Raw genomic sequence first — 24,553 nt, forward strand, 5'->3', positions numbered from 1 at the left:
TCTCATCAACTGTCATGTGAAATGTGTTCGTCTCAGGTTGCCATCTCTCAACAAAACATGAGACTAGAAGCTTGTTGACGAACCGATAAGTGCAACGAGCTAACTGTGATAGTCTAGACTGCTCAATAATGGCTTTGAATCTGATGTTGTTCTCTACTAACCACCATGGCCATGCAAGGATCTTGGAAGAGTGATTATGACACTTTAGGGGCCCTCGTTCCTACAACACAAATGATATCTCATTACAAACTGCCATACAACACACAAAAAAAAAAAAAAAAAAAAACTCATATACAAATGAATTTCAGTTTTACTGAGGAATGTTTACCTCTCCATGCCAAATAGCTATAGCCACATGACTATTGAAACTCCGCAGTATTGATGGATCAGTCGGTCCACTTGGAAAAGCATGAGTAAGGTACTCTTCCTGAACAGGAGGAGAATCAGGTAAAGAGGTATCCTCCACAGCAATGTCAGGCATATCATAACCTTCAACTCGTCTTTGGCTTTGGCCCCCACTTTGACTGGCACTGGGAATATCATATTCTACCGAAACTGGATCACGACCTCGACCATGACCTTGACCTCGTCCTCGCCCACGCCCTCGTCCCCGTTGATGGTCTACATCTAATTCACGACGTCGTCTATTTGAAGCAGTAGGTGGGACACGTTGTTGATATTCAGAATCCATATTATCTGCAAAAAATACTAAGTGTGTGTAATGAGTGTGTGCGTAAATAAACATAGTGTGTGTAAAATTAATGAGAGTGTTTTAAATTATAAGTGTGTGTGTAATGAGTGTGTGTGCAAAATTAATGAGAGTGTGTGTGTAAATAATAAGTGTTTTAAATTATAATGAGAGTGTGTGTAGTGAGTGTTATAAGTAAGTGTTATAATTAAGTGTTAGAATGGGAAAAAAAAAAAAAAATTGTGTTCGAAAGTTGTTGTCCGAAAACACCTATTCTGTTCGGAAGTTGTTGTCCGAAAATACCTGTTCTGTTCAGAAGTTGTTGTCTGAAATTATAGCTAATACTCGGAAGTTGAAAACCGAAAAAAAAAATTATTTTCGGCACTTGAAAGCCGAACCAAGTAAATATTTTCGGAACTATAGTGCCGAATAGAAGCAGAAATTTCGGAACTCTAATGCCGAACAAAAACAAAAATTTCGAATAACCAGTTCCGAATGAAACACGACAATCACTTACATTGGAGTGGACTGAAAATTTCGAAAATGGTAAAAATTAACCCTACATTACAAATAAAATAGGAATGAGAAGATTCTAATCTGTGTAAACTAACCTAAAATGTGAAAATTTCAATGCTCTTCAATGCCCTTCAATGCCAATACTTCAATGACACAAATGGATGGATGAAGCTTTTGGGGAGGAACGGTGGAGAGTGTAAGAGATGGGTGTGTGTGTGAGAGGGGTTCTCAGATGGGTGTGTGTGTGTGAGGGGTCTGTCACGGGCGTGTGTGTGTGAGAGGGGGTGTGTGTGTATGATTTACATTTGGGGGTATATGTGGAATGATAGGTGTGTGTAGTGAGTCAAATTTATTAGGATTTATTTTTTTAGTGTGTGTATTGAGAAGGATTTGTATAGAGAGGAAAGGGTGTGTGTATATAGAAGCTCCCTTTAGTTTGACATAACTGAATAATACAATATTTGAGCCAATTTCTTTTGCCCCAAGTTCAACTATTTTAAGTTATATATATTTTTGACGTATATTTGAAATAATTACATAAGATTTTAACCATGAGATTCTTTTGTATGACATTTATGTTTTGTTTGAATAATGAATTTAGGAGAAATAAAATGAAATTAACTAAACAAAAAATATATTACTTTTTTTTTATAACAATTATCTTTTCTTTTCTTTCACTTCATTTTATTTTCCTACGGTTTTTTTGTTTTTCATGATTCTTTTATTATGTAAATCCAAGATCCAAACAAAAATTTAAGTCCATGATAATAAATTTATAATATTATAATAATTCCAATTATTTTGTCTTAACATGAAACATAAAGTGACAAATTAATCTTACTTGAATAATACCTTTGCGCCTATTTGATAGATTATTATCTATATGCATATTTGCTTCTTTCTTTTTTTTTTTTTTTGGAGAAGCGTATTTGCTTGTTGTAATAAAAAAATCATATTTTCTTGAATTAATTTATCTAACAATATTTAGTTTGTCTTACACTAATAACTAGGTATCATAAGATTAATAAGAAAGATGGACCATTTTGGTCAAGTGAATCATTTGACTCTTTAATAATAATTTATAAGAACATGTTAATATTGCAAAATAAATAAATAATAAGCTTATCCAGGCTCGTTTACTTAAAAAATTAATTTCAAGCATATTAGAGTTACGCTATAATGTTAAGTCAAGTTACTTGGCTCATATTCATACTTAATTACATGAAAATTATGATTTTGGGATCAAACTAATTTTTTTATGAATGATATATATGGAGGGAGGGCCTACGAAATGAATTATTTGGATTATCGCGTCTTGTGGTGGATCCCAAGTTCTCTCAATTTTAGATTTAAACTTGAGAGAAACCTAACCTAATAAAATTCATATGATAGTATGGCTAAACTCAATTTTTATACTCAATTCTCTTGTATTTTAAGGGTATATTATTCCTTTTTTTTTTACTCTTTCACATTATTTGTTACCATTAATCACTTAATTTATAAACAAAAACGATAAAAAAAACTTGTCTTTTTCTTATAATTTTTTTCACCAATCACTACATCCAAACAGAGTATTACTCTAATATTTTCCCTTTCTTTTTTGTTGGTTTTCCAATTACGCTGTCATGACTGTGATACAAGCAACAGACAAGTAGCTCTAGCTACTAGAACGAGGAGGAAAAGAAAAGGGCGGAGGAACAAACTCACTCTTCGGTGCTTGGCGCGGAGGACCTCCAGCGAGATCTTGTAGGGATCTTCGTCAACAGCTTTCGGAGCTTTTCTCCACAACGGAGGATGCGACGGCGAAAGCCAAATAGGTCTCGGCAGTGGCAATGGGCAGAGGCGACGACCGAGAGAGAGAGAGAGAGAGAAACTTCTGAAAACGCTTGGGCTGAACAAAGGGTCTAGGGATTTGAAAAAAAAATTAAGAGGGAATTTGATTTTGACAAAATCATTTGTGGAATTTTTCGTATTTTTTTTGTTTTTACTGAATTTTTTTAATATTTTAAGCAATTTTTTTTGCTTTTTAGACACATCTAACATAAATACACCTAAAAAGTAAAAAAATTTGTAAAAAAAATCTTTTAAAAATTCATTAAATACCAAAAATACAAAAAAAATACAAGAATTTAGGATATTTTTTTGTATTTTTACGTATGTATTAATTTTTTAAAATATTTTTACTTTTTAGATACATCTAAGTAAGGTGCATCTAAAAAAGTAAAAAAAAAAATTAAAAATTTAAAAATATTCACTACAAACAAAAAAACATGAAAATCAAAAAACTCAGTTTTCAAAAAACTTAATCCAGAAAACTCAAACCAAACACACTGAATAGTGTTGAAATAGATAGAGAGAGCAATGACGAGTTCAAATATCTATTGCAGAGACAAATGAGTAGAGAGATGAAGAATCCAGTGAGGAAGAACTATCAACGATGGTCGTTCGATAATCTGAGTGAAATAGAAAAGTCTGAGTAAGAAATAGAGAGAGCTCAGGCACAACTAAGACAAGTCAAGGGAAAGAAAATAGAGCAGAGAAAGAAAAGAAGAAATAGTGGGAAAAAAATTAAGGAAGAAAATGATTTAGTAGAACAAAATAAAATCATGTTGTAGATAATTTTTTCAACATATTTTTTTTATTAAAATTTAGTTAAATTATATATATGTGTGTGTGTGTGTGTGTGTGCGCGCGCTTGCTCACGTGTTTATAGATATTTTAAAAAGTATATTGTTTGTCTATTACTATTTATGTTATGTTCAATCAAGACACTATGACTAAAAATAAATCTAAAATAGAGATATGTGATCAATTGCAATTGTCACTTAGGGATGAAACTTTAAAATTAATTAAGAAAGCTGAGAGTTGAGAGAGAATGAGAGTTTGAGAGAGAGAGATTTGTTTGTGAGAAATAAAATGAGAGAAGGGTGGTATTATATGACTTGGGGAAGGAATGGGTTAATTTATAAAATAAAAAATAAAAAATTGGTTGTTGGTGGAATTAACAATCATATGACCGTTTCAATTTTTTTTTTTATAAATTTTTGACCATTGTACTTACAGAAGATAGGGGGACGTTGGGCCTGGTCGGGCTAGGTAAGAAAAAAAAATTTGGCCTCACAGGATGGGTTGCACTTCGTAACACACCCGGGCCAAGCCGGGCTCCAGAACACAAGACCTAGGGTCTTGGGTTAAGCTTAAGCCTGGGCCTAGCTGGGCCCACCCAAGGCGCGAGCGGGCTTCGAGTGTGCCGCTGGCCAAATTTACATAGCAATATGTGGGTGGTGGTTATGAGATATGTGATTAATGGTTATGAAATATGTAATGTTGGTTATAATCAAAGTGGTATGGTTATGAGTCAAATGGTATTAGTTATGAGATATGTGATTAGTGATTATGAGCAAAGTAGTGTGGTTATGAGATATATGGGTAGAGGTTATGAGATATGTGATGTTAGTTATGATCAAAATGATGGTTATGAGTCAAAGAGTGTTAGTTATGAGATATGTGATTAGTGGTTACGATATATATATAATGTTGGTTATGAGGCAAAGGGTGCTGGTTATGAAATGTGGTTATGACATTTGTGGATAAAGGTTATGAGATATATGATTAGTGATTATGCGATATGTGATTTTGGTTATGAGCAAAGTGGTGTAATTATAAGTCAAATAGTGTTTGGTTATGAGATATGTGATTAGTGGTTATAAAATATGTTATTGTAACGGCCCCAAAATCCATGTCACATTTATCTTTATTTATTATGCGTTAATATGAATTAATTTGAGAATATCTATCTGAAGTGGGAAAATATCTGTTGGAGTTACGACTTCGGAACTGGAATTGGTGATCTTAATGGGTTTAAAAACCAAAATGAAGTACATGGATATGCTAATGGGAATTTTTAGAGCCATTTGGGAAGTTTAATTGAAAAGTGATTTTGTTTGATTCGCTAAGTCATGTTTGGCTCATTTTTTTGTAATTATATATGTATATATGAGATATGAGCTTATTTGAGTCAACAAAAAGAAGAAGAAAAATCTGGGGAAAGAGAGAGTTCTAGAGAAAGAGAGGAACCAAGAGGAATGTGTAGAATTTGAAGGAGAGGCTCAAGATGAAGCTTGTATTCAACAAGATTATGCAAGATTAAGTAACTATAAAGACCCTAGGTAAAAATCTAATCCCCAATTCTTGAAGATTAAGTGTTATGGAGTTGAATTTATGAATTATGTGTGAGTTTTGCATGTATTCTTGCTATATAATGTTATGAACATGTTGTATCCTCATGCATGGCATAGATGCATGGAAATCATGTTTATAAACTTGTTTTTCTTGCATGATTCTTGAGATTTGAAGAATAACTCCATGGATTTCAAAGATGGGAGCTTACTTTGCACATTTTGTATTTCAACTCAAGGGTTTGAATGTGTTGTTTTAAATTTAAGCTCCATTTTGAAGTTATGCTTTTGTTTAAACTAGATATGTTGCCTTGAATATGTTTTTGTAAGTTTTTGGCCTTGAAATACATGGAAATGAAGTTTGATTTTGGCAAAAATGAGGTTCCATTCAAGAGCAGAATTTCGAATTGAAATTGTGCCCAGACTGCTCGAGTGGCCTAGGCCACCGCTCAAGCGGCCAATCCTTTTTTGGCCAAAATTGCATTCTGAAGTTCCACCACTCGTGCGGCCAAGGCCACCGCACGAGCGGCCAGACCACCGCACGTGCGGCCCAACAGGGTAATTTTTCCAGTTTTGTTTCCTTCCTGTTTTCGGACTTCCGAGCCTTTATTTACACGGTTTTTACGTGTCATATACATCCATATGCATTGCATGAGCATAAAAGAAATTAAGAAATAATAGAAATGCTTTATCGGATATGTAACGAATGAACCGATTGAACGAATTAAAGAAAATGTGTTTTGTTATGCTTGGTTCTATTTTTGCAGGTTGACCCGTTAAGGTGGATCATCCAGCCAAGCACTGTGAGTAACAAAGTTGTAAAGTTATATTTAAGTTCTATTTCCTTTCGACTGCCATTGTTAAGGACTGCTTCGATATGATTTACTGAATAAATGAGCTCATCCAATATGTTCACGTGGCCCTTACCCGAGGGTAATAATACCGTGGTTATGTTTACGTGGCCCTTACTCGGGGGTAATAATACCGTGGTATATGTTCACGTGGCCCTTACCCGAGGGTAACAATACCGTGGTATATGTTCACTTGGCCCTTACCCGGGGGTAACAATACCATGGTATATGTTCACGTGGCCCTTACCCGGGGATAATAATACCGTGGAATATGTTCATGTGGCCCTCGCCTAGGGAGTAATAATGCCATGGCTTCATGTATACAAGATATTGGTTTATATGATCGTCTGTTCTATGATCTTAAAGACCACTACATGTACACGTGGCCTTACGACTGCTATGCTTGCATTTAACGAACATGCTACTGCTATGTGAACGAACTTGCTACAGTAACTGATTGATTTTAATGTCTCATTCATAACTTCTTTATGCATTTGTTATTCACTGGGCTTTTGTTCACTGTTTTTTGTATATGTATGTATAGGTGAGTGTCCTGGAGGTTAAGCCTAGACAAATACCGTTAGTCAAGCCACCGCCTAAAGCCTATTGAGTTGTTTTGAGTGCCTCTAAGTTGGGGCTAGGCCTGGAAGGCCGTTGGCAAGGTTTTGATTTTGATGTACACCTTCGGCGCGCGCATATATATTGTTTAAGATGTTATGTTATAAATTATGAATCGTTATGTGGGTAAATTAACGATTTTGCATTTAAATATTTGTTCGTATAGATGCACAACTCTTTGGACCATTGGTATTTTCGTATATTGCTTCCGCTAGCCCCGATTATTTTTTATTATACAGAAAGGCCTTTGGTAATCTCAGATTACAGGCCGATTACGACACTATACCTATTGGGGCGGGTTTGGGTCGTGATAGTTATGTTGGTTATGATCAAAGTGGTGTGGTTTTGAGATATGTGATTAGTGGTTACGATATATGTGATTTTGGTTATGAGTCAAAGGGTGTTGGTTATGAGATATGTGGGTAATGGTTATGAGATATGATTAGTAATTATAAGATATGCGATTTTGATTATGAGCAAAGTGGTGTGGTTATAAGTCAAAGGGTGTTTGGTTATGATATATGTGTTAGTGGTTATGAGATGTGTGATATTGGTTATGATCAAAGTGGTATGGTTATGAGCAAAATGGTGTTGATTGTGAGACATGTGACTAGTGGTTATCAGATATGTGATATTGGTTATAACTCAAAGGGGTAGGTTATGAGATGTGGTTATAATCTATGTAGGTAGTGGTTATGAGATATGTGATTGACGATTATGAGATATGTGATATTAGTTATAATCAAAGTGGTGTGGTTATGAGATCAAGGGTTTTGGTTTGGAGATATGTGATTATGGTTATGAAATATGTGATATTGGTTATGAACAAAATGGTGTTGGTCATGAGATGTGGTTATGACTAAGTTATAATCAATTTGATTGTAATTATGAACAAATATGATTATGGCCCATAATTATAAAAAGTGATAATGACGAAACTCAATCTTAGCCATTAATTTTCAATATACCATACATTTTTTGAACAAAATGTACCAATAGTAATATCATTTTGCTAGATCTACGCATAAATTAGAAAGAAAACTAATTTTGGATTGTTAGTCTAGCAAAGTAATAAATCAAATAATTAGCACAAATATTATATAAATAATGACAATAAATGATATATATACATATATATAACAACACGAGTAGGAAAACATAACTGTGATATTTTGAGAGTGGCATTATCACTGTTCTAAAACTATTTTTCCTTCCATCATTAAACAGTTCTGAAATAAAACTCATGTTGCTTACAACGTCTCTCATCTAGTGTTCACGATCACCAAGAGGCTTGAACCAGACCACGAACCAAAGTTGTCCAAAACATTAACAACATATAAAATATAGAGAATTTTCTTAAAACATTTCACTTTTATAATAAGTCTTCTTCACCATTTTCTCTTTTCTATGAAAACACTTTTCCACGATAGATTATAAAAGGGTTGGGCTTCCCTTCAGTCGATGATCGGACTGGAGAGTGCTATTGGGCCCGTGGGGGCCCACCACGAGTCCCGTTTTGATAATCTGAATCGTTGAATGTGTAAAACTCGTCGAATACTATACACATGTGAAAAATCACTTTGATCGGATATCGATAATTACGTGATCAAATCAGTATTGTATAAAAAAAATGGATAGTGAAAAAATAAACGATTGATAAAAATCTGATCCGATGAAATAACTATCGATATCCGATCAACGTGATTTTTTATAAACATTTAGTACTCGACAAATTCTACATATTCAACGGTCCGGATTATAAAAACAAGACCCTGATAGATCTCCACGAGCCCAACAACACTATCTAGTCTGACACAGATCGGAGGGAAGCCAATCCCACTATAAAAAATCAATTGATAAATTTATATAAGAACTTATGTAATCAATACAATTAATCACCATAAGTATTGAAACAGTTATATATTAAATCATATAATAAATTGCATTTATATGAAAAATTATTATGTAATAAAACTTGTAATTGAATTTGTATTAAAGCTCATTGGCTAATATAATGAATATATTAAATATTATTTATTTTTATTAAAATATTTCAACAATTAATCAGTGCCATTTCCTCCGTAATTAAAACATCATCCTCTCCTTTATCATATTAGCACTAACCATCAACTCACCAAACCTCCACCATGTTGCTGACTGCCATCTCCATCATAACCCCTTTTTTTTTCCTTTCAAAACCATGATTTTTTCTTTTTCTTTTTTGTTATTCCACTATTCAATCTCTTTAATTGGACTGTGTGAGATTAACTTTTCATATCTGATTGGAACCTCCGAACCATTCCAACATGCCATAACCCACTGTGGGGATATATTTTCTGAGTCCCAACACGTGGCCAAGGTGACGCCAACGTGTCAGCCGAGGTGCCACATGTCTAGGTTATGACGCCGAGGTTATCTCGGTTAGGCCAAGGTTATCTCCGAAGATATCGGAATCCGAGATAAGAGGTTAAGGGACAAGAGTCCTAGAATGAGGAAGGACTTCAGCCTGGATAAGGATAACACTCTTAGGGAGTTTATCTTTATCTCTTGGAGAGTCCAGGATAAGCACTGAGCAAGAGTCCATTGAAGTTAGGTTTCTAGTGGGACAAGGATTGAGTTAACTATAAAAGAGAGGCACCCCCATGGGTCTAAGGTACGCAATTTATATTCTGAGCAGTGAGTTTAGCACTATTGATTATCTTTGAGAGATATACTGACTTGATCGTCGGAGTGCCCCCGGGTGGATGAACCACCGCCGGAATCTTCTCTTTCTGTTGCAGGTCAGCAAGGTGTCATCTATTTTCCAGTGTTCTCCAGCTGAATACTGAGTTGGGCAGTGTGATCAAAAAATCACTCACACAATTTGGCATCGTCTGTGGGAAAGAAAGAAGAATAGATGGCCAGTGACGGACAGAAGGAAAAGATTGGGGACGACACTCCTGCTGGAAGTGCAGGCATATCAACCTTGACGTCAAAGGAGTCAACCGCAACACAGAAACTCGTGACCAGAATCACAGCAAGAAAGACGTCGGCCGGGATGGTGACGTACCAAATAAGCCAGATCGAAGTGGGTACTACAATGAGGATGACCTCCAGGTGTGGAAGGATAGATGCTTGCGAAGGGACGAAGAGGCAAAAGAGATGGCAAACAAATTGGCAGACCTACAATCGGTCGTCAATTTTATGATGCAAAACAATGTCATGCAGCCACCATACCCGCTGCAGGACACGCCAATCCCAGCGGCCAATGCCCAGAAGGGAGGGCAGAAGCAAATCCCAAAAGCCCCTCAGCATACCAGGAGTGAAAAACACTCTCACCGGCCTTCAAGGGAGGTCGGACGAGGAGAGTCAAAGAGAGAAGAATCGCGGAGGACGCATCGCGCGAATGAGGCAGACCCTAAAGAACATCGGCATGTTCAGGGGCAGGCACTCTGCTTCGACACAACCCATAGAGAAAGATCAAAAATGACCCACCATGAAACTGAAAGTAGTATGCTGAAAAGACTAAAATCAGGAGATTGCCAAGCTCCTGGGCGGAGCAAAGAAGACTTGAGAGATTACCTCAAGAGGAAGCAGCAGAATGCCGATGCCGAGGTAACTTTCCCTGAAAAGCCGAGAACACCATTCTCAATAGAGTTAGACAAATTTGAGGCTCTAAAAAGATTCAGTATGCCGAGGTTCCAAATATACGATGATAAGTCAGACCCCAACTTCCACGTTGGATTATACTTGAACTCGATGGCATTGTATAGCGGAAACGAGCCATTGCTCTACAAAGTGTTCCCCTCATCGTTCGAGGAGATCGCATCAGATTGGTTTCACAAACTACCAAAGGGATGTGTGAAGACCTAGGAAGGCCTGGCCGAGATGTTTGTGGCCAGGTTCGTGACAAACAAGCTGCAGCCATTGAAGGTGGATGCATTGATGGCTTTGAAGATCAGTAAGGATGAAGGCCTTAGGGCCTATGCAAAAAGGTACTATGAGGTGTTCAACCGAATACCAGAGTGTAATCAAGAGGTGGCGGTCGTATCTTTCAAGAACGACCTAAAAGACGACTGCCCACTACAAAAATCTTTGGCAAAGACATTACCAAAAAGCATGGAAAAGCTCATGGCAAGGATCGAGAAGTATGCCAGAGCCGAGGAAGATACATCGGGGGCTAAGGAGGCAAAGCAAGAAAAGGGAAACGGCTCGCCGAAGCGAGGCCGAGGTAACAACGGATCCAACAAGCAAGAAATAGGACTGAGGATTACACAGACAGTGACAACTGTGTTTCGAATCCCAATTCACAAAGTCCTGGATCAAATTCGGAATCAACCCTACTTCAGAACACCAGAAAAGGCACCAGGAGAATTCATGGGAAGAAACCTTGGGAGGCATTGTGCTTACCACAATGAAAATGGGCATATGACTCAGGGTTACAGAGTCCTGAAAACATACTTGGAAGACCTGGTGAGGCAAGGCCATCTGAGAGACCTTGTCGATAAGGCTAGGACAAGGGAAGAACAGACAAAATTGCCTCAGGCGACAGCAGCTCCACCTCCCCCAGCACAGCAACCACAAGCAGGAGGACCTCGGGTAATTAATCGAAAATCAGCGAAAACGAAATTAGGGGGGAGACCCAGAAGGTAAAGCACCTGCAACATGTCTACCAAGTCGGGGAGAAGAGACATCGGGCAGAGGAGTGCCAAGGGCTAGTAGTGTCCTTTTCTGAAGCCGACTTTGAGATGGTGCAGCATCCGCATAATGATGCCTTAGTAGTATCCCTCCAGGTTGGGGAGTGCCAAGTAAAGCGCATCCTGATTGACCAAGGCAGCTCTTGTGACATCATGTACGTCCGATGTTACAAGGAGCTTGGCCTTCACCCAGACGATATGGAGCTATCCAATAGCCCAATGGTCGGGTTCAATGGAACGCTAACATGGCCACTGCGAACAACCAGCTTGGAGGTGCAGGCAGGCACTAGGAAGATAACAACAGAGTTTATCGTAGTTGACACACCCTCCCCTTACAACATCATTTTAGGAAGGCCATGGTTGCATGCAATGAGGGTTGTTCCCTTAACTTTGCATCAACTATTGCGGTTCTTAACAGAATATGGGATTGAGGAGGTCAGAGGAGATCAGATGCAGGCAACGAATTGCTCTATGGCAGCAATGAAATCCACTTGCAGCATAAGAGAACCAGAGAAAGCATAGATCGAAGACGAAGACGTGGAGGTCTTAGAGGATGTCGGCAAGGAGCCAGCCGAGAAGAGTGCAGAAGCACTGAAGAAAATCCTCTGCTAGGAGGGGGATGAAGAACGTTTCTTTCTTCTTGGCTCGGGCTTAGTCGAAGAAGAAGAGAAAGAGTTGGAAGCTTTTCTGAGAGCAAATATTGAGGTGTTTGCTTGGACACCTTATGAAATGCTTGGCATTGACCCCGAGGTCACTTGCCATAAATTGAATGTTGATAGGTCGGCAAAACCAGTGATCCAACGAGTAAGAAGACCGACGTTGATACACGTCGAAGCAGTGGAAGAGGAAGTAGACAGACTTCTGGAAGCCAGGGCCATTCGAGAGGTAAATTACCCGACATGGCTATCAAACACAGTGGTGGTGAAAAAAAGAACGGTAAATGGAGGGTCTGCGTGGACTTTACCAGCCTGAACAAGGCCTGTCCCAAAGACAGTTTTCCTCTATCTAAGATTGACCAGTTGGTAGACGCCACTTCGGGGCATGGAAGGATGAGCTTCCTAGATGCCTACAGGGGATACCACCAGATAGCCATGTATCCCCCAGATGAGGAAAAGACTGCGTTTATCACCCCAAAAGGTCTGTACTGCTACAGAGTGATGCCTTTCGGGTTGAAAAACGCAGGAGCAACGTAACAAAGACTGGTAACCAAGATGTTCAAACACCTAATTGGCAGAACGGTGGAAATTTACATCGACGACACAGTCGTGAAGACCAAGGAACCTAAAGGTCATCTGGCCGACCTGAAAGCAGTCTTTGACATCCTCAAAACATATCGGCTCCGACTCAATGCAGCAAAATGTGCATTTGAAGTGGGATCTGGTAAGTTTTTAGGATACCTGGTGACCAGAAGGGACATTGAGGCCAGCCCAGATCAGATTAAGGCCATCCTGGAATTGAAGAGCTCGACGTCGGCAAAACAGGTACAAATGTTGACTGGAAGGGCCGCAGCCCTGAATAGGTTCATAAGCAGAAGCTCAGACAAGTGCAAACTTTTCTTCAACTTAGTGAAAAAAGCCACAGACTTTATGGACAGAAGAATGTAAGGCCGCCCTGGCCGACCTGAAGAAGTATTTGACCACAGCTCCAATTCTTTCAAATCCAGAACTTGGGGAGGAGTAGTTTTTGTACTTAGCAGTCTCAGAACACGCAGTAAACGCAGTGGTAATCCGAGAAGAAAAAGGGGAGCAAAGGGCTGTTTACTATGTAAGAAAAACCTTGGCCGATGCAGAAACAAGGTATCTACCCTTAGAGAAATTGGCACTGGCTTTAGTAATGGCTTCAAAGAAGTTGAACCATTACTTCCAGGCCCATAAAATTGTGGTGCTAACTGAACACCCATTGAAGTCTTTGCTACAACAAGGAGACCTGACAGGGAGAATAGCCAAATGGACAGTGGCCTTGGGACAGTATGACTTGGAGTACAGACCCAGAACAGCAATCAAAAGCCAAGTTTTGGCCAACTTCGTGGCCGAGTTCACACCAGAATCCATCGTATATCGGGCTTCGTTGAACCGAGGTGAACGATGTCCAAGCAAGCAAGAAGAAGCCCAGCCGAATGCAACAGAGCAAAGGAAAAAGGAAAAACTTAGACCCCGCAGCATTTACATCGGCGACTCTTTTCGACTGTTTGTCGATGGGAGCTCAAACCGGCAAGGAGCGGGGGCAGGAGTAGTACTGGTATCTCTAGATGGAGAGGTATTGGAACAGTCCATTCGATTGGGGTTCAAGGCCTCAAACAATGAAGCAGAGTATGAAACATTGATTGCAGGACTAAAGCTGGCGGTAACAGCAGAAACAGATGAAATAATAGTCTTCTGTGACTCCCAGCTCATAGTCAACCAGACAACGGGCGAGTTTGCAGCCTGAGATGAAAGGATGTCAGCTTACGCAAAGGAAGTCAACAGGTTAGTAGCTTTGTTTCAGAATTGCCAACTACATCAGGTTAGCCGAGATGATAATAGTCACGCTGATGCATTGGCCAATCTGGCTAGTGCAATACAACCTGGAAAAGCAAGGACGATAATGGTCGAATACTTGTCGGGCCCGAGCATTGAACCACCGATCGCAGAACACGAAGCAATGTGTGTGGATATGGGACCAAGCTGGATGGATGCAAATGTTGCATTCTTGAAAGAAGGAAAGCTGTCAGATGACCACAAGGAAGAACACAAGATCAAATTGAAGTCGGCAAGATTCAGTCTAACAGCAGAAGGACATCTCTACAGAAGATCCTTCACTGGACCCCTTTTAAGGTGTGTACATCCTTCACAAGTTTAAGATTTTTTATATGAAATTCATGAAGGAATTTGCGGAAGCCACGCTGGGGGCAGATCACTTGCCCATAGGGCCATTACCCAAGGGTATTGGTGGCCCTACATGCAGAAAGATGTAGAAGTCTATGTGAAAAAATGTGAAAAATGCCAAAGATTTGCAACACTGATACACCAGCCAGCAGCAAACCTGAACCTAGTATCCAGTCCTTGGCTGTTTGCTCAATGGGGCATGGATCTCGTTGGGCAACTGCCCCAAGCAACTGGACAAAGGAAGTACCTACAGGTAGCAACAGATTACTTTACCAAGTGGATAGAAGCTGAGCCCCTAGCCAAGATCCGAGATGTAGACGTAAAAAACTTCTTATGGAGAAACATCATAACCAGATTTAGGATTCCAAGAGCAATAATTGCTGACAATGGAACACAGTTTGACAGCAAGTTAATCAAAAACTTCTGTGCAAAATTCAAGATCAAGAATTATTTTTCAACCCGAAACTTTCCCCAAAGCAATGGACAAGCAGAAGCATCCAACAAAGTTATCTTGGATGGGATAACGAAGAGGTTGCAAGTAGCAAAGGGAAAATGGGTGGATGAACTACCAAGTGTGCTCTGGGCATATCGGACTATGCTGAGAAGATCAACGGGGGAGTCCCCCTTTGCCATGGCTTATGGCACAGAAGCTGTCATTCCACTGGAGATCGGCATCCCAGAGATCAGAACCCAGGGAGTAGAGAATGGGACTAATAATGTACTCTTAGCCCGAGATCTGGATCTACTAGAAGAAAGAAGGGAAAAGGCTGCAATTCAGTTAGCAGCATACCAACAACAACTTGCCAAGGCTTACAATAAAAAAGTTAACCCAAGGGAGTTCCAAGTCGGTGACCTAGTATTAAGAAAAGTCGTCGGCAACAAGAGGGATCCTAGGGAAGGCAAGCTTGGCCCAAACTGGGAAGGACCCTACAGAATCACTTCGGTATTAGGCAATGGGGCATATCGGCTTGAAGATAATGAGGGCAAAGAGTTACCAAGGCCATGGAACACTTGCAATTTGAAATTTGTCTATCATTAGAATTTTTTGTCATTTTTTCCGAAGTAAATGAATAAAATTTTAGCAGAATTCTTCTATATTTGTGATTGATAAGATACTTGCCGATGTTTCAAAAATGCATGTATAATGAGAACCTAAGTGGAACTCAGGTTCACATCAGGGGGCAGAGAGAGAAGAGAGATGATGTTTAACACTTGTTGAAACTTGAGAAAAGTTTACAAGTTGAAGTTAAACCAAGATGATGTTTAACACTTGTTGAAATTCTGAGAGAATTTACAAGTTGAAGTTAAACGGAAATGATGTTTAATACTTGTTGAAACTTGAGAAAAGTTTACAAGTTACAGTTAAACCAAGATGATGTTTAACACTTGTTAAAATTTTGAGAGAATTTACAAGTTGAAGTTAAACCGAAATGATGTTTAACACTTGTTGAAACTTGTGAAAAGTTTACAAGTTAAAGTTAAACCGAAATGATGTTTAACACTTGTTGAAACTTGAGAAAAGTTTACAAGTTGAAGTTAAACCGAAATGATGTTTAACACTTGTTGAAATTCTGAGAGAATTTACAAGTTGAAGTTAAACCGAAATGATGTTTAACACTTGTTAAAACTTGAGAAAAGTTTACAAGTTGAAGTTAAACCGAGATTATGTTTTAATACTTGAGAAAAGTTCACAAGTTGAAGACTAAACACTAGTTGAAATTTTATGCAAAATTTACAAGTTGAAATCAAGGTTATGCTAAGAAAATTACTTGGGTACTTGCCGAAGTAAATCGTCAGTTTGTATAAACCAAGGTATGTCACCCCGAGAAGGTTGCACAATATTGATGTATATATTAAAGATATGCAAAAATATTCTAAGTGTGAAAGTCATACAAGAGCAATACAGAGAAGACAAACATACAAGCTTTCAAAACAAAAGAGTTGAATTGAAGGCACATCGGCCAGATAAAGAGTTTACATTACTTCAAAAAGGAAAACAAAGTACAAAGTACAGAGGAAAAAGAAGTCAAAGTTAAGACTCTTCAAGCGACGACAGATGGTTGAGTCTGAAGATCGGACGATTGTTGGGAAGACACCTCGGCAGCCTTTTCTGTCGCAAGCTCAGCATCAATTTCTTGAAGAGTTTGATCAAGGCTCTTGTCGGCAAGAGGCACATCCAAAGATGCCTGCTCAGGGGGTAGCTTCTTTGGGCACCTCCTCACCCTCCTCATCTTGGGTCAAGTCCAGGACTTGATCATTTAGAGAAGGGGACTTGGCGCTAGCAGCGTCTTTCGATTTCCTCACCAAAACCTCCTCCTCAGATTTAGAGTCGTCAACAGATTGAGTTGGAGTGGGAGGGAATAGAAGAGGAATGTCATCGGCATTCCTGAACGGCGAGTCCTCGGGGACCTCCAGCTTTTTTAGCAATGTCATCCAACCAAGGGTAAAACCCTTGTTGCATGCTTGCTTTACTTGCTTCTCGTAGTCTGCCGTGACATTGCATGCTTGCTTTACTTGCTTCTCGTAGTCTGCCGTGACATCGGCCACCCCTTCGTTATAGCCCTTCTCGTCGACAGCTTTGACTTCGGCCTCTTTGGTAGCCAGGGCTTCTTGAAGTTCGTTTTGGGCTTGGGTCATTTTTTCTTCGGCCTCTCTTTTTTCAGACTCGAGTACCTTCTTAATGGCCTAGGCGGATTTTGCATTTTCTTCGGCAACATTTTGGGCCTTGACAGCAGCCTCGCCCTAGTCTTCCAATTTTTTCATCTTTGACTGTAAGCTTTTGTTGGCCTTTTGAAGACTGGAGACCTCCCTCTTCATCTGGGCCAGCCTCTCCCGGTTCTCGAAAGATTGTACTGAGAACGAATGGGCATGTTGGATGGCCTGAAAGTAAACATAACAAAAGTTGTTAGACAAAATTACAAGTATGGAATGAACAGAAAGAAAGAAAAAGTTGCCAGATAAAAGGCACTTACTTGAACGGAGCGTTGAAGCATCAGAGCGTAGTTTTCATACTCGCTCAACTCGGCGTTTCGGTCAAGATCGCCGGGAAAAAACAGAGCAGTGCTGAGGGCTACGCCGACGTTAATGTCATCGGCACTATCATTGGCCATAACTGGCTTGTCTTCCAGAGTAATTTTGGGGGCCCAGGGGGCATCATGTTTTCGAGACCCCGAGGTAGTTGCTGTGGACGACCTCGGCTTCTTTGACTTTGGGGATTCAGATAGTTGGGCGTCGGCAGGTCTCTTCTCCGCAGCAGAGTGGGACTTACCACTCTCAGCTAGTTTGGAGATCGGCAAGGTGTCCTCAGTATCAACCTGAGTCACCTTTGCCTTTGGCTGAGCCTTTTTTATTCTTTTTTGCTTTGGTGGAGGCTGGGTTTGTATTGGCTGAGCGTCAACGTCAGAAGGGATGCTGGCTAAGAAGTCTTTTGCGACAGCTTTCTGGCGGCCCATTTTAGCAACAAAAACTGTTCGTCGCCGATGTTGGTGTTGGGATATTGGGATCAGATAAGGAGCCGAGGTCGACGGCTGCTCAGCTGGATCCGAGATTGATCCTTGGTCTGTCCGAGATGTGGACGCGACTTATGGAGATGTGGCAGAAGGAGGAGAAAGGCTTTTTTTCTTCTTTTTTGGGACGTCGGGAAGAGTCGACTTATAAGTGGGGATGAAGTTGAGAAGTAGAGGGGCCTTCCATTTGTGAACTGGCAGATCCAGAAGTTTCCTCAAGTCTTTGCTGGGGAAGAAAGACTGACGGAAGCCCTTTGGTGGCTGAGGAAGAGCTGCAAGCAAAACAGACGTTAGAAGCAGATAAAGAATTAAAGACTTTATAAAAATTTGAAAGCAAGTAAGTATGGGCGCAGGGCTCTTACCATTGCCCTCTACAAAAACGGTTCGAGGAAGAGGGTAGAGATGGAGGGCCTCGTCTGGAGAAAACTCCCAGTTCCCCGAGGTAATGAAATAGTCATCCCCAGCTCCCTTGTTGGAGTATGGGAGGTCGGCTACGATTTTGTACTCCGTGGACCTCGGCTTAAGATAGTAAACGTAGCCCGTATCTTTTTTGAGGCCACACATGGTGTAGCAGTATTGGATATCGGCTAAGGTGATCCTAACATTTTTTTTGTTTGGCTAAAGCAATTATATCGTTTATAACTCAGTAAGAATTGATGGCAAACTGCATTGGCTTCAACTTATAGTAATTGATCTCGCGAAAAAGGATGTTGAGTGGGAGCCGAAGTCCGCACTCGATAAAAGCGACAACAGGAAGGGGAATGGAATCAGTGGTGGGCATAATGGAATCGTCATCCCCAGCCAACCTTAGATAGACGTCGGCAGGGATGTCAAACTCACGCCTAAAGTGATCTAATTTGCTCGGGGTATCTACTCTATATTTCCACATACCCATGATATCGGCTTAAAACTGAAGGGGTTGGATTTCAGAAGGGGTGTTTCTAAAGGGTTTTATGGACCTCGGCTACAGCTAGAAGATGCACAAAATTTGTGGAAATAGTTTCAGTTTTTCTTAATAATCGTGGGTTCTACAAGCAAATCCCAAACCTAGATCTATGGAAACGAAGATTGAAGGCACGAAATCTGGAAAACAAAAAAGCAAGAATGTGCTTCAGAATCAAGAACAGAGATGGACTATCAAGAACATTGTAAATACTAAGGGTATGAGGCCAAGAACAGTGCAGAAAAGTTGTGAATAAGTGTGAATATTCAAGACATGGGCAAGGAACAAAATCGTGAACTAAATATGCTCAGATACAAGATTCATAAGTCCAAAACTTGAGTAAAACAACAATGACGACTAATAATGAAGTAGAATTTCTTGAAAAGCAACAAGAAATAAGAACTAGGAGGAACAGTGACTTACCAGAAAGAGGGAAGCCAGAAAGGGATTTGCCGAAGTCTGACAATGGTTGCAGAGGCGGAAGATCGGTGGAAGTCACGCCGGAGGTGGTAAACGGAGCAAGTTACAGAGCTAAGAAAGCTTGAGCAATGGCAGATCTGAGGAAAAAAAGCTAGAGAGAGAGAGAACTTCAAAAACGATGAAAAATAAAAAGACAGGGGGAAAGAAAGAAGTTTTGATAAAACAGAAACCGCAGCAAAAGGGTCATAAATGTGCCTAGAAGAACGTATGCGCCAGAAGTCGCACGTGAATGATTCGATTTACAGATGCGTATCAGGTACGATCCGGTAAGAAAAAGACGCGTGGCTAAAAAACGGTTGAGTTGTTATGCATGACAGCTCATGCGCGTGAAGAAGTTCTTGGAGATCTTGATCTTTAAGAAGACATGTCGGCCAAATAGTGATGAGCTCAGCTTAAGCCGACGTACTGGCAGGAAGTACTGATATAAGTTCCATCACCTCAGAATGCCGAGGTAATAGAACCTAGGGGGCTGTTGTGGGAATATATTTTCTGAGTCCCAACACGTGGCCAAGGTGACGTCGACGTGTCAGCTGAGGTGGCACGTGTCCAGGTTATGACGCCGAGATTATCTCAGTTAGGCCGAGGTTATCTCCGAAGATATCGGAATCTGAGATAAGCGGATAAGGGACAAGAGTCCTAGAATGAGGAAGGACTTCAGCCTGGATAAAGATAACACTCTTAGGGAGTTTATCTTTATCTCTTGGAGAGTCCTAAGAGTTTATCTTTATCTCTTTGAGAGTTCAGGATAAGCACTGAGTAAGACTCCATTGAAGTTAGGCTTCTAGTGGGACAATGATTGAGTTAACTATAAAAGAGAGGCACCCCTATGGGTCTAAGGTACGCAATTTATATTCTGAGCAGTAAGTTTAGTACTATTGATTATCTTTGAGAGATATACTGACTTGATCGTCGGAGTGTCCTGAGTGGACGAACCACCGTCGAAATCTTCTCTTCCTGTTGCAGGTCAGCAAGGTGTCATCTATTCTGTCAGTATTTTCCAGCTGAATACTGAGTTGGATAATGTGATCGAAAAATCACTCACACGCCAACTTATATTCAAGAAATGGAACAATGGAATTAATTAGGGTAGTTTATGTATTTGATTTTTCCGTCAGATTTTGGTAATCTGTAAATCGTAAAAGTAGTAACTGAATGGAATAATCTTGCAGTTGCAGTGGTGTTATCAAATGAAAAAAGACTGAGCCAAAAAAAAAGAAAAAAATAATGGATAGACGAGGCAGCAAAAAAAAATTAGAATGATAGAGGATAGATGGGACGGGAGAGAGAGAGAGGACAACAAAGTACGGAGATAATAAGTAGCAAAACCAAGAGGCGTATCTGTGAACCGTTGCCAACGTTTAGCCATATCTGGAAACTGTTGATAACGTTCCAATTGCGAGGTGGACCCAAGTTTGTATGTAATTTCATCAACTTCATAAGATATTTGTGAAACAATAATATGTATGAAACACTTGGACCCGTTTTGGGGTGAAGCTTTTTGACTAGTATACAAAGTCTTCTTGGTCAGGTTATTTGAGTAATTTTTTAATTTTTTAATTAAAATATAAGATAAAAAAAGTTGATGTATTGGAAATAATTTTTTAATTTTTTAAGAAAGATGTGTAAAAAGTAGAGAGAAAATAGAATTTTTGATTTTTTAATATAGGTTATTGGCTAGAGAGAAAAGTAAATTCATGACTTTTAGTATAAGTTGTTGCCTTTTTTATTTTTTAGTGACTTTTTAACTTTCAAGCTAAAATAGTTGCATACTAAACGAGGCCTGATCACATTATTTTATTTATTTTTTTAGAGTAATATTAGAGATTCTAAAAGTTCTATCAAAATTTCTACTAAATGTTTCACATGAGTGTGGCACATTCATATAAGACGTTTGGTAAAAATTTTAGTACAACTTTTGAGATTTCTAATATTTATTATTACAATATATCACAGTATGAGGTGATTGTGAGGTGTATATATATATATATATATGTAGGTGTCTACATTTTAGAAAATATTATTGTGTGCATCTCATTAAGAGTGTATATTATATACATATTACATAAAATATGTAATTTTCGTATAAAATTTTGTAACATTAATCACAAAATATATAATCTCGTCATAAATTGACGTAATAAAAAAATGTCATAATTAAGTTACAAATTTTTATAATATTAATTACAAAATTTTAAATATTTTGTTACATCAATTTATAATAATATTATATATTTTATAATTAATATTATAAAATTTTATAATAAAATTATATACTTTTATAATAGGATACATGTAACATGGACTCATAAAAAAATGCGAACCTAGGATTTTCCTAAGTTTTATAGGGTGTCACTGCACTATTTATGGTGCTCCATTTTTCGTACGTAGTAAAATATATATTTTTTCTAGGATGTTGTATTTTTAATGAGTAGTGTGAGGATTAAAAAATAATTATCAAAAAAAATATTAAACACTCACATGGGTGTGATGTGAGTGTTTAATAATTCATTTAATAAAAAATTTGGAATTTATAACATTATTCATTTTATTTGGTTTGATTTGATTTTTTAAAAATTGAGTTTTTATATTTTTTTGTTTTTAGTAATTTTTTTAATCTTTTATGTAAGTTTTTATTTTTTGAAAACACCTAATTTAGATGCACTTAAAAAATATAATATTTGTGAAAAAATATCTTAAAAAATCCACCAAATATAAAAAAATACAAAATAAAATAAAAATTCAATATATTTTTGAATTTTGTTATATTCAATAATTTCTTTAAAAAAAATTGTACAAATTTATCAAGATTAATGGATCTAAAAAGTAAAAAAAAAATAATAATTAAAATATTTTAAAAAATTATAAAAATATAAGAATACGAATTAAAATTTTAAAAATCTATTTTGAAAATTTCAAACCAAGTGATTGATTTTTAATTTTTAGTTGGTTTGATATGTGTGTTGTATCCACTCTCTATTTACGAATTTGTAGTGGCACAGCTGTTTAGGGATTAAAGCCATTAGGAAGTAAAGCACTTTTAATGATAAATTATGGGTTTGCTTTTTCATTTTTTTTTTTTTTTTGCTTTTTTTGTTTTTTTTTTAAATAATGTTTTTGGTAAGTGTTTATTTAGAAATGTTTTTGCTTTTTCGGAAATTGAGAATATATGATGTCCCATCATAAGTTTGCGTAGGAAAATTCTTATTTTATTCTCACGCCTTGGGATAATTCGAAAGTTTTACAGTCATTTTGTATTTTTGACTATTTTCTTATTTCGTAACTTTCCAAACATATTTTGTATAATTTACTTCTTCCTTTTTGGCTTTTGGCCTTTTTTGAAAAATAAGTAAATAAGCTGCTTATTTAATACTATATATTTTTAACTTTTCTCTCTTGAGAAGAGAGATAGTTTTTTATTATAGAGTGGTTAAACCCTGTGATGCTTCAAATTTTTTTTTGAAACGTCATAAGATTTAAATAACAATAACTTCTTAGATAAAATTTTAACTACTAGTTAGGAATTTTCAAGTTCTTACAAAACCAAAGTCCAACGACAAAATAAAATTACAAGTTCACACACAACGTCACAACATAGTTTAATCATAATACAAGGGATAACAGGATTTTATTCTGACAAAATCTTGACTCTAAGTCAGCCAAGGTTCGATATTGGCAGCAGCTCCAATTTCAACCTCAGTCCCTTCTTCAACATAATCTGGCATGAAACGCTAGGGCAACAAAATATATGTCATGAGTTTTGCAACACAGTAAGAAAACGTAGCCAACCTACCATTCTTTTTAAGAGACAAATAATGATATTCTAAACATGAGATAACAATATAATTATACACAGAAATTACAACCATTAGAATAGTTTCAGTAATTTTAATAAATTAAGTGACACTCGAAATCTCACCAAAGAGATTTAACTTACCAACCACTAAGCATGGCAACGGTTAATTTGAAACCCTCCCTTGGTCAAATATTTAAGTGTTACCAACCGTAACTACCAGGGATGCCCACGTTCGGAGTTATATACCCAAGTAGTGGCATCCGTGGTCTGCCCCAAGGAAACGGTCTGCCAGGGGTAAGGAACCTTCCTGTGTGCCACCTGCACATCCACCTTTATTCCAAAACCGAATACCGAAAAGGGTTCAAATAAGTTCCGTGCCATCTTAGAGTTTCGCAACACAATTTACATGAGAATTCTCAAAACCAGGGCTCACCCTGAACAACCGGTGTTAATCGTCAACCCTTAATTTCGTACAGTCTTTAAACCAAGACTCACCCCGAACAACTGGTATTAACCGTCAATTATTAACTTTGTATATGCCGTTAATCAGTTAATTTTGATATTGATCACAAATAATTCCAAATTTTTAATCACAAGTAATGTTATACCAACTCATTAAAATTCTCAATCATAAAATATTGCATGTGTCACACAATACTAAATAAAAGTACGGAATTTAAATAAACAAATTATTTACACCATGGTATGAAATAATAACTTAGATACAAGAATTAAACCCTAAATACACACATGCACAAATTTTTGATTTACAAAATTAGACTAGCATAATATTAAAGTGGTGATTTTATCCTGTCCAGAAAAATTTTCAGAGTATATATCTTGCAAATAAAATTATAAATACATTACTTATACAACTCTAAAATTCATATAAATCTACAGGATACTCAATAAACATGTTATGGTTATTTTTCAGAAAGTATTTTCCAAAAATAACTTATAAATAATTCTAAACAAATTCCAAGGGTGTTTATGACACAGATTTGTCACATTTCCTTACATTAATTCCATGCTTAAATTTATAGATCAAACCCATAATCTAAAAATTTATCATGAAACTAGACTTCTCAAATTTCATATTTTAGTTAGAAATCACCAGATTTGGCTTAGTATAGAATTTTAAATAAATTTTCAAATACATGGTAAAATCTGTCTCACAGTTTCAGATTTAGTTAGAAAATTTTTATAAATTCGTAGAAAGCTCAAAAATTGTTTTCAAAACTTTCTAGATAAACTAGACATCATTATCAACAACTTTGTAGAAGAAATCATCTCGAAATTTTGAGTGTAAAATTATATAAAAATTTGGGTAAACATGTTGGCAGATTCAAAACAGTTTATTCTCAACACAGTTTCAGATTTAGTTAAAAATTTGTATAAATTCGTAGAAAGCTCAAAAATTGTTTCCAAAAATTTCTAGAT

The 24,553-nt window shown here is 37.7% G+C and overlaps 1 long non-coding RNA gene across 2 annotated transcripts in view; it reads right to left on the bottom strand.

Annotated features, from left to right (window-relative positions):
- The window catches only part of LOC114257344 (uncharacterized), a 29,430-nt gene extending 26,330 nt beyond the window's left edge, over positions 1–3,100 (bottom strand). Inside the window, exon 1 of one of the 2 annotated variants that reach the window (XR_014361715.1) lies at positions 2,912–3,100. This is a non-coding gene — a long non-coding RNA (uncharacterized LOC114257344). Of the gene's footprint in view, positions 1–2,907 lie in introns of both variants that reach the window. The other variant, XR_014361714.1, reaches the window with a different exon arrangement.
- Positions 3,101–24,553: the final 21,453 nt, after the last annotated feature.

The sequence above is a fragment of the Camellia sinensis genome, chromosome 2 (assembly GCF_055761805.1).
Source record: "Camellia sinensis isolate YWXY chromosome 2, ASM5576180v1, whole genome shotgun sequence".
NCBI lineage: Eukaryota > Viridiplantae > Streptophyta > Magnoliopsida > Ericales > Theaceae > Camellia > Camellia sinensis.